Source organism: Tympanuchus pallidicinctus, unplaced genomic scaffold, assembly GCF_026119805.1.
Source record: "Tympanuchus pallidicinctus isolate F22 unplaced genomic scaffold, pur_lepc_1.0 scaffold3, whole genome shotgun sequence".
NCBI classification, from domain to species: domain Eukaryota; kingdom Metazoa; phylum Chordata; class Aves; order Galliformes; family Phasianidae; genus Tympanuchus; species Tympanuchus pallidicinctus.
In genome coordinates this window covers 88,257,608-88,271,954 of record NW_026294747.1, presented here as the reverse complement: position 1 = coordinate 88,271,954, position 14,347 = coordinate 88,257,608, and positions in this window count along the sequence as shown.

Below are 14,347 nucleotides of genomic sequence, written 5' to 3'. Positions count from 1 at the left end.
AATCATAGAATAGCAAGGTTGGAAACGACCTATAAGATCATCTAGTCCAACTGTCTCCTCATCACCATTGCCACCATTAGCACTAAAACTTGCTGCCATATGTGATCTCTGCATTTCTCATCATGTTGCTGTTTATTTTTAATTTGCTTTGCAAAAGACAACAACACAGTCTATGCAAAAGTGGCAGAAAATTATTCAGCTCTGACAGACTGATATGCTGCAGTTCACAGAATTTTCAGAGTTCAAAAAAAAAAAAAGTGTTGGTTCAGTATGAGCCTTTCCTACCCTATATATCTTCCCTTCCCCCTACATAATGAGCTTGCTTCAGAACATAAGCATTAAAAAGCTGTTTTATGACCTTCACATTTTTTGTACCCATTCAGAAAGATATCTGGCTGTTTTGATGCTTATAAAGTCTGGCTCCTTTGATGCTCCCAGTGTTTTGGGTTCTCCTCAGTTGTCATAATTTTCTTCACCATACCCTTACAACACGATTTTCAAATGTCATTCATATCACTTATTGCGTGAATGAAACAGCATCTCAAATTTATCAGAATTTTTGTTTCCTTAACATTAAAACCTTCACATTTTTCAGAGTCTTCCATTTTGGTTTTGTCACATATATGTCAGCCTAGAATGACTTATGAACTTATTTCAAATTCCATTTATTTTTCTGTCACTAACTTTGTTCTTAATTGAAGGGGCTTCTGATCTTCGTGCAAACTTTATGGGATTTCTTGTAGAGCTACCATTGACACACTGATACGACTTATGTTGGCTGCCTCTCCATTTTTAGGTTCTGCTGATCTGTACGTGTATAATAAATATGTTCAGTACATCTCAGAGTTGCTGATTACATGTAGTGAGAAAGCATACTTAGGGAACATATTTTTTGGCTACTCATTTTCTTGTTTAAAAATAAAAATAGACTATCACTGGGATGCACAACCCATATTCTCCAAAACAAGTTCTTCCATAGCTATTCTTGCAATAAGTTAATCACCAAAATTTCATAGCATTCAAATTTTTTGCCTATGATTCCCACTGGTGCTAGACTTTTAGGAAAACCTGAATGAAACAGCCCCATTGGGCAGTGAATGGTAACATCTGAATCACAGCCTGAACCTCTGATTGATCAACTGAGGTGAGCCATGAGTCAGCCACGTAAGCACAGGTGAAGGCAATTCAGCTGTGCTGCCGGAAGGGGTGGAGCCTGGCTGCACCTCTCCTAGACCTGTGACTACCAGGGAGGAAAGAGCTCTTCTGGAGATCTCTTCTGTGGAGTTTTGCAGTGAGCCCAGATGTGGGTAAGAATTCTATCTATTCTCTTTTTGTTATAACCTGCTTTTCCTTGAGCATGATTGATTTTTGTAAAGAAAATCAGACACATTTCCCTATAAACGTTTAATGATCTCTAGATCACTAGTTATTGTCTTTTTCCTGAAGAACAGCATTTGTGGACATTTGAAATAGAAAGTAATTTTTGTCATAAACCTTACAATGAGGTAACCTTTGATAAAAATGCACTTTCAAATGTTGACCTTTCATTTTTGTCTATGCATGCATTGCATTATGAAGTCGAGCTACAAATTAATGACAGATTAGTCGATGGATTTTACTAGCAATTTTAATTCCTATCAAATAATCAATGTCTTGATTCAGAGTCTATCTGAATAAACAAAATGAACTCTTCTAATTTTAGGGGCCTACTGAAATACTGACTGAAAATTGTATTTATAGTGCTAAATACATTGAGTACGCTGTGTTCACTAGAACTTCCAAGTTATCTTAGCATCACAATGCAAGTAGACTCTGTGGGAAAACAATGAGTCTGTATCTGGTTTAAAGTAAAATAAACCCATGAATACTTCAAGTTTAGATATATATATTGATCTTCTAAGAGAATCCACTTGTTTAGGTACTCCAGTATATTGCATACTACAACAAATTAACTGGTTTGAGGATAAGTGATGCAAACTACTTCCTGATTTTCATGTTTAAGTGCCGTAAGCTTATATTTAATTTCAATAAACTTATGGATACAATTTCTACTAATATCATAAGGGATGGGTAAGGTGTGGAATAGATCAAGTATAATACTAGCATCTACAATAATAACATTAGTGCAGAAGTGTAGTGGAAATACCAAATCACAGCTTGAACCACTGATTGAGCACCTGGTGGGAAGGCAGGGTCTACCCAGGAGGGCTCAGTTGCATGCAATGCACCTGAGTGAGCAGAATGAGTGGAGCCAGGATCCACCCCTTCCCAGACCTCTTAAGGGTTAACAGTGAAGGTATCTCTCTGGAGATCTCTGCTTACCTGAGCTTTTCTGAGGATGAGAAGCTTTTTTCATTTCCTTCTGTGCTTATGGCTGTTGGTTAGTGTGAATAGTCACTTGAAGCCTGGGATCTTGCTATTCTCCTGGCATTATTGTGCTTCCCATTGCATTACAAGAGGGTTTAGAGTACTTGAATATTCTAAACAGGTCATGATAGTTTTAGTCTAAATCTTGTGATGAAGTCTCCTGAGGACTTTAATGTTACTGTTGTTTTTCACATGAAAGCTTCTGAATGTATGAACTGAGTATGTTTTAAAGGGCAAGGCATGCACCAAAGCTTATTGTCCAGGTAGGAAGACTGACTCATGCACATGATATTACTATATAAGCAATGCGCTTCAGTGGATGAAGATGTTTGGCAGATGATTTAAGAATTTAAAACAATCTGGTTATCAGGATATCAGATATTAATTGCTAACTGATAGAATATGCTTGGTATTTTGTTCCTTGAAAACTACAATAAATCCAAACTGGAAATGGGAGATTACTTTATTATGAAAACAAAGTGATGTTTAAAAACAGAAGCATTAACTTTCTTGACTCAGGTTAACAGAACATAATCCCTTAATACTTCTAATAATCACTGCAATGTTACCCAGTACTCAAGAGTACTCAGGAAGACAAGACCCTGAACCAGGTTGTCTGTGATCTGTTTCTGTACTTTTTTCTGAAAGAAATTCAGAATCTTGTAGTCTTAGGATCAATCTTCCTTACAGTACTTTGCCTTTGAAATCTACTTCTGTTTTGCTATAATTTTAATATTACTCTTCTAAAAATTTTAAGACTACTTCCCCTGTACAATTTAATGCTTTTTTTTTTTCTGAAGGAGTTATAATTCACATGTAATACTCATTAAGGGTGGTAAAATATATCCTCTTTCTAACTAGCTCCTCTGTAGAACAGTATAATCTTTTTTTAAATCTAGAGAGAAATAGTTTATACTACTGTCCCATGTTCATCCCCAAGAAAAGCAAAAGCATGGGTAATGCTGTAAAATAAATACTGATTTTCTGAGATAATTAGTTAAATAAAATTAAATGATGTGCCTTCTGGAAACTTATGATTTTTTATTTATTTGATTTATTGATTTTTCCTATGTTATTCAGAGAAATGTTTTATCCGGAAAATCATTCTTTTTGTATGGAGAACTGTAAGAACCTGCTTTAGCTTTAAAAGTACAAAAAGATCAATTCAAGCACGTCTAATAGGTATCAAACAATTGATTAAGATAGGGACTAACTTCCAAATAAAATTCTAGTTTTAGTTGCTAATAGAAATATTGTTTTAATTTTTTTCTAGGCAGGTATTTCAGGAAACCTTACTGCATGCCTACTCCAGGAAGACATAAAAAAAGTAAATACTTGAAAGTAAATACAGAATTTAAATGCCCAATTCATTACATAATCTGTATTTTGTAATTTAAGGGATGTGTTATATGTAGACTGCTAGAGATGTCATATCAAAGTAACTTACACTCATTAAGAGCTGCTGATGAAACTAGTCAAGATTAGAAAACTTAAATTTGTGGAATTCAAATGCAGCAAGCTAGATATATGAAAATAAATACATCATACTTATATCAATCTCAAAACATATGCATAAAACCAAGTTGCATTAAAATACCTGAAACATAAGAGTCTTCCTAGATGAGTGCTATCTAGAGCTATAATCAAAATAACTGAAGATAAAAATCAACCATACTCTGACTAAATAAACATTAGGATTAAAAAAAGGCCCACATATGATTCCCATCCTACCACATCTGTGGGCATCAGGGGGCTTGTTCCCATGCAGTGATTATTTTCAGCTACGCACACAAATGCTGGTCAGGTTGTTTTCTCAGTGATAATACAGTGGTGCTGCAAAAGTATTTCGACTGCAGCCCTCTATGAAGGGGCAACAATTTTGGAGGCCTTGTTAATCTGATAAAAGAATCATCTTCGCTTGACCTAGCATCTAAACAACTAATTCTACCCTTCAATTGTTATGTAGATTATGTAATATGCATAGCTAAAAATGATGAACTTTGCAACACCAAAATATCGGTGAAGTATAGATATTTCTCTAATCTGAACCCCAATAGGAAGCTTATGGTCAGTAGTCCTTGTTTGTTTTTGCTTCACAATGGGCTGGAAGTTATGTTATGTAATATTTGCATTTCACATAGCCATGAAATTCTGATCCTTAATCAGCTTTCAGTGAGTACTTGCAATTCCAAATGCCTTCAGCAAGAACTGTAATTGCTAGCACTTCTGAAAGTCATTTTAGGAGCATAAAACAAGAAGTGAACTATAGTTTGATAGATTATTGAGTTCATTTTGCAGCCTACAGAAGAGATACAGTTGATGTAATTCCATAGGTTATGACTTTCCAGTGCTCCTGCCCTGTGGGACCCGACCAGCTTCTAGCCAGACACTTGGGCACAGATCTTGGCTGTCAGCAGGCACATTCTCTTGCCTCGGAATTTAATGTTAGGTCAAATCCTATCTTTGTGTGTGGTGGATGTGGACACACCAGCACTACTGAGAATTCTTCCATTGCCTGATACAAGTTAACTATACAGAACATTGTCTGTTTTGACCTGGAGGTGTTCAAGAGCTGTGTAAATATGGCATTCAGGGACATGATTTAGTGAGCATGGTGGTGACGGATTGATGACTGGACTGGGTGATCTTAGTGGATTCCATGACCCAAAGAGCGTACTTTAAATCCTGTTCCCAAATAACTGTAATTGCTGAATTCTGATATGCACTTAAAATGTGAGGTATATGGAGTGGAAAAATTTACACTTTGAGATCTTTGAAATCGGGTGTCCTTCAGAAACTCATGAAGGTAAAGTTGAATAGAATAACTGTCCCCACATCTATAGCAGGGGCATAACACAGATAATGGTAATAAATATCATCTTTAAAAAAACATACCCTAGCATCTCTTTGTGTTGTTTTCCTGTTGTCTACAATTCTTCAAACATAAAATAACTTTGTAAATAACAAATTGGGTGTAAAATAGGGATAAAATAACTCTTACAATGAAAGAGCTTAATTAAGCTGGTGTTTTTCTCTAGTCCTGGAAACCAAATTTCTGCACTTACCAAGATTATATATTGTCTTCTTTCTACTAGGTCTCCATAGAAACACACAGTAATCTCTTGTCTAACAGCCAGTAACCTAAGGATTTCAGATTGTGGAGTCTGAATATTACTATTCTGCAAGGAACCTGTCTTAGGAAAAACACTTGAAATTTTGTGAAATAATGAAGTAGTATAGCTTAATTAAAATCAGTGATAAGATTTCAGCCTCCATGAAATAACAGGCTTTAGGAGCAGCTCAGAGATGATGGTGATAATGAACTCCAGAGGTATCAATAATATCATTTCCAAACTACATATTACACTCATTACTGTTGATGTAGGATATGTATGCAATCGTGTATACATGCAAAAATATTAAATCAAAGTGAGGGGAGAATTGGATAGTGTTATGCAACACACAGGAAAGTGCAACTGTTGTGGATGCCTCCAAATATGGTTGGTGGCTCTTCCTCTGGTGTTGGGGGGGGGAGTTGTAATCCTTGGGGTTCCCTTCCAACCCAAGCCATTCTATGAAGGTACTTGTCTGACAAAGCCAAACAGAAGGAATAGCCTGTCTGAAAACCCCGAATTTCAGCTCCCTGCAGCAGAAGTATAATAGATGAGGATTAAAGAATAAAAACTCTTAGTTTCACACTTGGAAATAAATTGATTACATTACAGGTAAACTGCCTTGTGAGTTGTTTCTGTAAAGGCCAGATCCCACGTGCTACTGTACTGGCTTCAATGAGCGCTATACTAGCTTCTAATTTTATACTGAATGGTACAATTTTTGAAACCTGTCTGAAATAATACTAAACAGTTCCCTATCCCTAAGTGCTTCTGTTTTAAAAATGCCAACAATTAAGTAGGTTGACTTAAACCTTCTTAAAAAAAAGTTCTTCAGAGAGATAATTTAAGAGAAAAATCTGCAATGCAGAAACCAATGCCATGGAAGTGGTTATATAATTCTAAGAGCTACTCAGACTAGAAAAAGATAGCAGTTGGTTTAAATTTATTTTTGTTTGCTGATTTAACCATTAATCCAAACAAAGTTTCAGCTTACCTGAAATCAATATAGTTTTCCTTACTCTGGCATGTTCAGCTCCTCTAATGAAAATGCTCTGTAAGCACAAAACACTGAAATAAGTGTTTGTGAGGGGAGAAATATAATACATTTACTACAGTTTCTTGAATCATGTAAACTATTCTTAGCATGCCCAACTTACGGAAAATTTTGATACCAAATTTACTATTTGTACTGCTTGTGCCAGCTCCAGGTGTCCTGGATAGCTTGACCACAGAGTCTTCCTGTGTGTATCTTGAGACACAGTGTAAAAGACAACTCTTTATTACTTATGCACATTGTCATTATCTCTTCTTTGGCTATAACATCTGATTTTCATGGAAAAATCTTGAAATTACTCTCCTAGCAGCACTGCAGTGCTCCAGTAGCTAGAGGAAAGATGCAACTCTTAAATTTATTGAGGTCAGACATTTGAATACAGCTGTAATTCTTGCTTACATTGTTCACAGCACGTTCATCAGGGCTTTATAAACACCATTTGACACACAAAAGAGAAACGAGTAGTTTGTGCACATAATGAAACAACAGCTTTCATGTTTTGAGTATACACATATAGCAAGTATAGTACATGTACACGTACTACCTAAATATATATAAAGTACATATGGTCACTATAGCAATTCTGGTATATTTAGTTCAGTATTCCGAGGTATCTTCTGCTGAGCCTGTTACACCAATGATAAGGAAACATGGAGTATTTCACCTTCAAGAGAAGGGCAATAGTTTTCTTTACAGTTTCTAGGGAGCACATGGCTGTTGCTGTGTTCTCTCTGAAGTCTTTGGTTTGTTTTCTGATAGAAGCATATCTTGCACATTTTGGTAAGATGCAATACAGTTTCATTTCTTGGTGCTTGGGTTAGGAGGTGTATTTTAGAAGAAGGGACAGGCCTGGGCTCTCTGCAGAGAAGACCTACAAACTGAAATCAGGACACTGAACTCTCTGAGAACTTGAGGCATTCATCTGTGGTGGCTGTAGAGTGCAGCAAGGGTTATGTGCAGTAAAGGACAGCACACAGAAGCTTTGGGTGAGAGGAATGGAAAAAGATATCCTTCGTAGCAGATGAGATAGCTTCACATAGCCTTCTCAGGATTGAACCTATTGCATTAAAACGTAGAGTTGAAGAATCCCCTTTACTGCCCACTGGGAAAACTTTAAGTTTGTTTTCACTTTCATTTATTCACTCTTCTCCGGCAGATCTGTCTCATGGACTTAATGGTAAATGTTCTAGTTGATCGTTATTTTTGTGCCACAGTTAAACCTTGCCTTAGAGGATGACTGCTATTGGTGCTTTAGAAGAACAATAGGGTCAGTTTCACTTTTTGATTCTGATCCAGTTTCATTCTTGTCTCCTGTCTTATGTCTTGCCGTGCGCCTAGGGTATAACCTTACATATACACAGACAAAAATTCTGATTGTTTATCTGTCCCAGTCAGAAAGGTGCATAAAGATATCTGTAATATAGCCTTCTTTGATTAAATTTCTGTGACTGTGACAGTTAGAAAAGCATATAGAAAAGCATTTAAGCTTGGCTATGGTAAATCTGCACATTTCATCCTCATTATTTTGTCTCTGTACATATGATAAACACAAGAGTAAGATCATCACTGTCATGAAAGAGGTCAGAGTTGGCGCAGAACAGCTGCTCAAAAAATAAATGTAACTATGACTGACTGTCAGATGCAGTACATATAACACAGTGCATTTAGTCTCTGTGTATAAATTAAAGTTTCCAGAACTGCAAGAAGAAAATAGTTTATTTAGAGGAACAAGAAAGGGAAACAAAGGAAATGGGTAAAGGCAAAGAACATGTCAAGATACTTGATTTTTATAAGATATGTTGTAGCTCATAGAGAAGTTACCTGTTTGGGGCAGGATTTTTTAAACATATTATAGTCCATGTTCTGCAAGACGTTCACCTAGAAGATTTAAAATGAATCAAGAGATATAAAAGGTGTAAAATATGGAAATGAGCAATATCACCTAAAATAGTGTTTCTTCTCCCAAACAATTATTCCATCTGCTGAAGAGAATTATCACAATGCAAATGAAAGAGGCATGTCTTCTAGAACATGTAAAAAATGATCATCTTTGAAACACATTGATAACTGTCACAGAAGAGATTTTCTTAACTATATTGAGTCATTTTTCTGAAAATGGATTCTTGCCCACTGTATTTCATATCTCCCTTTGTGATTACTGTTACAGTGATGACTGGGCCTTATGTTTCAGATGGCTTTGGGCAGATCATCTCCTAAATGCTCCTGAGATTTTCAACCTTAACACTAAAGGTAGCTTAACAAGATGTAAATAGCATGTTATGTCTTCTGACTCATGCTCACCTATCCACTCTCTAATCTTTTTAACTGTGCATGATGGTATATTTTGGAAGTGATTTTACATTTAAAAAATTGAAAGTATAATGGCAGGCACTCTTTTAAAAAAGAAGTGTTTGGAAAGCATTTGAAATAGTCTACGTGCTATGTAAGAAGCATGTCCTACAATGGAATTCTTACCCTGGGTACAAACCTTCTTGCAGTGTAGAACTTGCTTCAGTGGCAGTAACAGGCTGTAACGTGCTGACTACTTTCAATGTGTTATACTTCATCTGCTGTGATTACATTACAGGGTTTTATTCTCTAACAAAGAGGGTGAGCAATCTACGTGAATGCAGCGAAAGATATTAACAGGTAGTAGATTCTGGTATATAAGATGTCTGACAGGAAAAAAAAAACCTGAAGGAGTATGTGCAGAATACCCATTAGTTCATTTACAAACACAAACTTCCATTACAGTTGCATTATTATGACTATAAGGGTCAAACACTGGTCTCTTAAGAAGTGTCATGCTTTGGATGACTTGTCACCAGTAATTAATTTTTAGTGCGTATATATTAGCACGTTTGTGTTTCTTTTCTGGAGATCATCTGCCACCTTTGCACAAAAATGTTAATGCTTGCTTAACGAGCAGCTATTTAATATTTGTATATTCATCCCACTTTTTGTAGAACTTAATTTTCAAATTTTTGAAGACATATAGTCTTTACCTTGAAGAACATCACTCTACTTATTAAGGATCATAATGTTCAAGCCTTTGGGCCCATGGGGGTCAGGTCCTGCTTGGAAGACTGCTAGCTGTGTTGAAATCAGTACCTCAGTAGAACACAGGACTAGACCTGTCTTGCAAGCCAAGCCTCGTTCATTCCAGATATCTGATGCATTAATGGATGAATCTTTTGAAGATCCTATTGAGATAATACACGAGTATGTCAAATATCCTGCATTCAACATACAGGTAGAAGATAGCTAAACTATAGAGATTACTTTCAGTTTGGATACTTGACTTGATACATAATTAGGCAAAATATTTTCTTTAAGTAAGTAGGCAGTATCTATCTTCTTAAATATGAAGCAGATCTTCCAGTGGCAGAGGTGGGAAGCAATGCATGTTAAACACTTTTACGTGTCAGGAAACCAGATAGAGGAACCTTAGAGACAGTGTTATCCCGCCTTTTCTGATAGGTACAGCAGGATGATCACTTGCAACATCTGCAAGAAATGACATGGGAATATGAGTGAGAGTCACCTTAATTACAAAATCCCAGTTCAGTATCAGAACCTGAAGGGTGCTGTGTAACTTCTTGTATGAAGGAATGCAACTGTGGTTGCAGAGGGGATACAGAGTTAAAATGTGTGATTTCTTTAGCCATTTCATCTGCTTGCACAATATTAACTAGTCATCTGCATTCCTACCTTACTCATTTTCCTTAAGAGATAATATGATGCCTTGATTAGATTTTCTTTGCAGACTAATTTCTAATGATTTCTTGGCAAATAGTAAATGTGTCATCATACACAAACTCAATGTAAGATATTACAATAGCAGTGCAGTATCTTTTTAGATTCAAATAAGTTTCCGCTGCTTGGGAAATTAAAACAAACAAAAATTGTGGAGAGGAAGAGCAGAAAAAGATCAGCTGGAAACAGGGAAGCTGCATGCCAGAAGGAGCAGCACCTAAAGCATAGCCAGTAGTCCTTTCAGTTGAAGACAGTTCTGTTTTTGTCTATGAAAAGATCATAACAGATGCTGTCAATTTGAAGGTGGGCAAGAAAGCCAACAGTGAATGATGAAGAATCAGTACTGAGCTGTATGGATTGATGTTGAATCTGAACAGCAGATAGCCCATATGGATGGGGGCTACCAGAAACTTGAGAAGACAGAAGACTTATGCAAAAAAAAAAACCACTTGAAGTAGAAACAAATATGCAAATGTCTTTCCAGTTGGTGAGAGGGGTCCAGTGGGAAAGCAGGAAAGATTCTTTGATAGAAGGAAGTTTTAATGTTTGTTTGGAAAATGCTGCTCTGTATTGCATGAATGTTATCCTGAGGTGGAGAGTATTTAATTTTGATCAAACTATAAGAAAGAGAAAATAATATACTGGGAAACAGTGGACAATATGGTATGTTTTTCATTTAGAAAATTGTCTATTTTGACATCTGTGGGAGCTTTTATTCATTTAAATCCCATTTTCTGAAATAAATTGTTTTAGTTTAATGTATTTGAAATGTTTTATAGTAAAACTTTGAGGCTTTATTGTGACAAAGCAAGGCAGCATAATCCCCCCCCCCAAATGTTTTTTTTATTTTTGAAAGTGTTATTTTGATTTCATTTCATAATAAAAATAATCAACAAAACAATGTCAGCATTTCCTGAAGAACTGAATTACTCCCTCCTGACTCGTCCCTTTGCTACTTCAAAAGGCATTGTGTAACTTGGACTGGGAAGAAGAACTGAACTAATTAAAGATAAAATGAGAACAGCAAGAATTAAACAAACAAAACCAAAGCAAATGCATACAGAAAACAACCCAGCAAAAGCCCAAAGGAATTATTAATGCAATCATTTTCCTCAAGCAATCAAGACAAATGACGTCAAGATTTCTAAGTGCTGCTTGGAAAAAAAAGCAACTGTAAAATATAAATTTCATGGCCCACCCAGGACAAAATAAATACAAAACCAAGAGTTTCTGTACAGATGCAAAGTTGTTTTTTTTTTTTTTTTTTTTTGGTTTTTTTTTTTTTTTTTCAGTTCCTTCTAAGGTTAATCTTATTTCACTCAGAGCTTGCTATCTCAGAATTAACTTGCATCAATAACACTCATAAATCTGGGACTACTTTATGACTATTTTACTTCAAAATATATTGCCTTTTGGTCAATAAACAGCAGCAGTATTTTTATAATTTACTTTTCCACAAATGCTTTAATTCTGCTGTAGATGTTATTTTCAGTCAGTTCAGTTAAGGAGATTGATATCTGGTTTCAACCAAGGATGGTTCAATTTCAGTAAATGTCTCCCACAGACAGGCATGAGGCAGAAAGATGCTAAGTTAATATATCACTATTGTTTTCTATGTATTTTCCTTAATTCTTCTCTTCTGTAGCATGCCTATTATTCAGGAAGAAAAATGGATCAAGGAAAAGGTATTATGAAATTAATTACTTTGACCTCACTTTATGTTTAATACACAATGGTACCGCTAGTAAGAGTTTATAGAGGTATGTCTCAGAGGAAGAGAGGAGACAAATCAAAGGTACACAGAAATGGGAAGGACAAAAAGAAATAAGTACAACCAGGAAATATAGGAAGGAGAAGCTAGAAAAAGATACTTCAATGCAGTGGTTGAGAGAGCTTAGAAATTCCAATACAAAGTTCAAGGATAGTAATCTTACTCCAGAGTTAGGGTAGAGCTGTTGAGGGTTTAATGTTACTAGCAATAAAGAAAGTGATTCAGGAGACTCATGGTCTCACAAACCTCTTCTAGAATTTTAAAATTGGTTCTCATTTTCCCAAATTGTTCAACTCTCTATTCAGTATGATTTCTATTCCCTATAGCTCCATAGTGTATATGTTCAAATGATGAACATTACTAGTATTTCCACAATGAGACTGCAGGTACCTGGAGTGCGAACTTGGCAACTCAGCATCTAAAAGGTGCCAAGTCATTTGTCTCAGCTTCTAGAGCAGCATTTATCTTATGTAATGTAGTTTGTGCACAGTAATTTACAGATCTACACAGGAAGAAAATTGTTTTTCTCTATGAAGAGAAAATATGTATCTCAGGCCAAATATCGGAAAAATGAAAACTGAGTAACTATGATTAAACAAAACAGTGATAGATGGATAGCACACACAGACAAAGGAAAAAGGGATATTTTTCTAGTTCAGTAGCTGCTTGGTTCTCATGTAGAAATTTGACCAGAAATGACTCTCCTCTAGTACAGCACTAGATATTGTTGACCAAGACCCAGCAACTGTTTGAAGCCACAGAATGTTCACTCACTTCCTTTCAGCCCTGGGCATAAAATAAACATGCATCTGCTGTGGGAAGAGAGATTGAGCATCCAATGACTTCCTTGCCTCTGCATAACCAAACTGAGACAAGCAGCCCTTCAGAGGTTGCTCTATCACTTTTTATTCCTTTCCATGCTGCCACCCAAGAGACAACAATGATATTGAGATTTTACAATGCCTTTTATTTTCACATGGAGATGAAATATTTACATCAAATGAACTTTACCTATAGCTACCATGAGGTTTTTTACAAGACTTTTTTTCCTTTTGTGCTATCAAACCCTCAGTTCTAGCCTCAGGGATGGAATTTTTGCCAGAGCAGAATATCATAATAAGAGAAATCTTTATCTGTAGGACAGATCTTCTGATACATCCCTACCCTAACTGCCGTTTTCCTGGCAAAGTGCTGGCCTAATATCTGTACCTGAGTGAGACCATGTTTGGAAGCTAGAAATGCTCTTTTCTCTCTTCCGTTCACACCGAGCAACAGAGGCTCCTATTTTTTGCCCTTCCACAGCTTGCCAGCTGACTCTGATGTTTTAGGAGAACACTGAAGAACCTTGTGAAGAAAGCTTGAGGCAAGGTGGGGAAAGGGAGTTGGTGGGGCTGTGAAGTAGGGGTGCCAGTGGAGTGGGTTGGTGGACCATTGTTGACAGGAATTTTGATGGGTGGGGGAGATACATTTCAGGTAGGCTGTATAGGTGATGGGTGCCTGAAGGATCAGTGACTTCAGTATTGTCATCAACAAATGATCATTTCTGAATAAAGTGGCAACTATTAAGGGAGTACTAAACAACCAGAGGTAGATAATAATGTCATAAACTTCACATAAAACATCTTGTGATTTGGAAAACAGAGGAACTCTTGTGTTTAGGTATGTTTGTGGGTTTTTTTTCCCCTGTTCCTTGATTCATGCTATTTTACTGTCTGTGCATTGAAGAATAAAGATGCAAAAACACTTGATATTTTACAAGACTGATTTTCTTAGTGTGTAATTTGTTTCCACTGCATGAAGAAAGAATTTCTCCATGGTCTTATTAAGAAAAAGTGCTTTGGAGAATAGCCCAAATATCACTACTGTAAGAAAGCCATTTCTAGGAAACAGTACAATAGGAAAAGAAAGAAATAGAGGGAAGGGAAGGAATGCACAATCATTAAGGTAATTAATCAACCTGAGAAAGTCTGTCTGTAAATCTAGCTATTAGTAAGAGGGGAGATTGTGTTAACAGAATGTAAATTCAAGTATATAGGTTTGTGGGGTATTTTTTTGTTTGTTTGTTTGTTTTGTCCAAGCATCTTTACTAATTGAAATTCTATTGAATGTTGAGCAAGTAAGTTCCAGTCAAGTATGCTATGTCATACGCAGCTGTGAAAGGGAAAAGATACATTTGATAGGTATATACAGCTGAACACCACAGGAATTACATGAGCTCCATCTAAGGTGATACCACACAAAGCTGCACAGAAACTTTGTTTCAGAACTGCAGAAGCTTCATATACT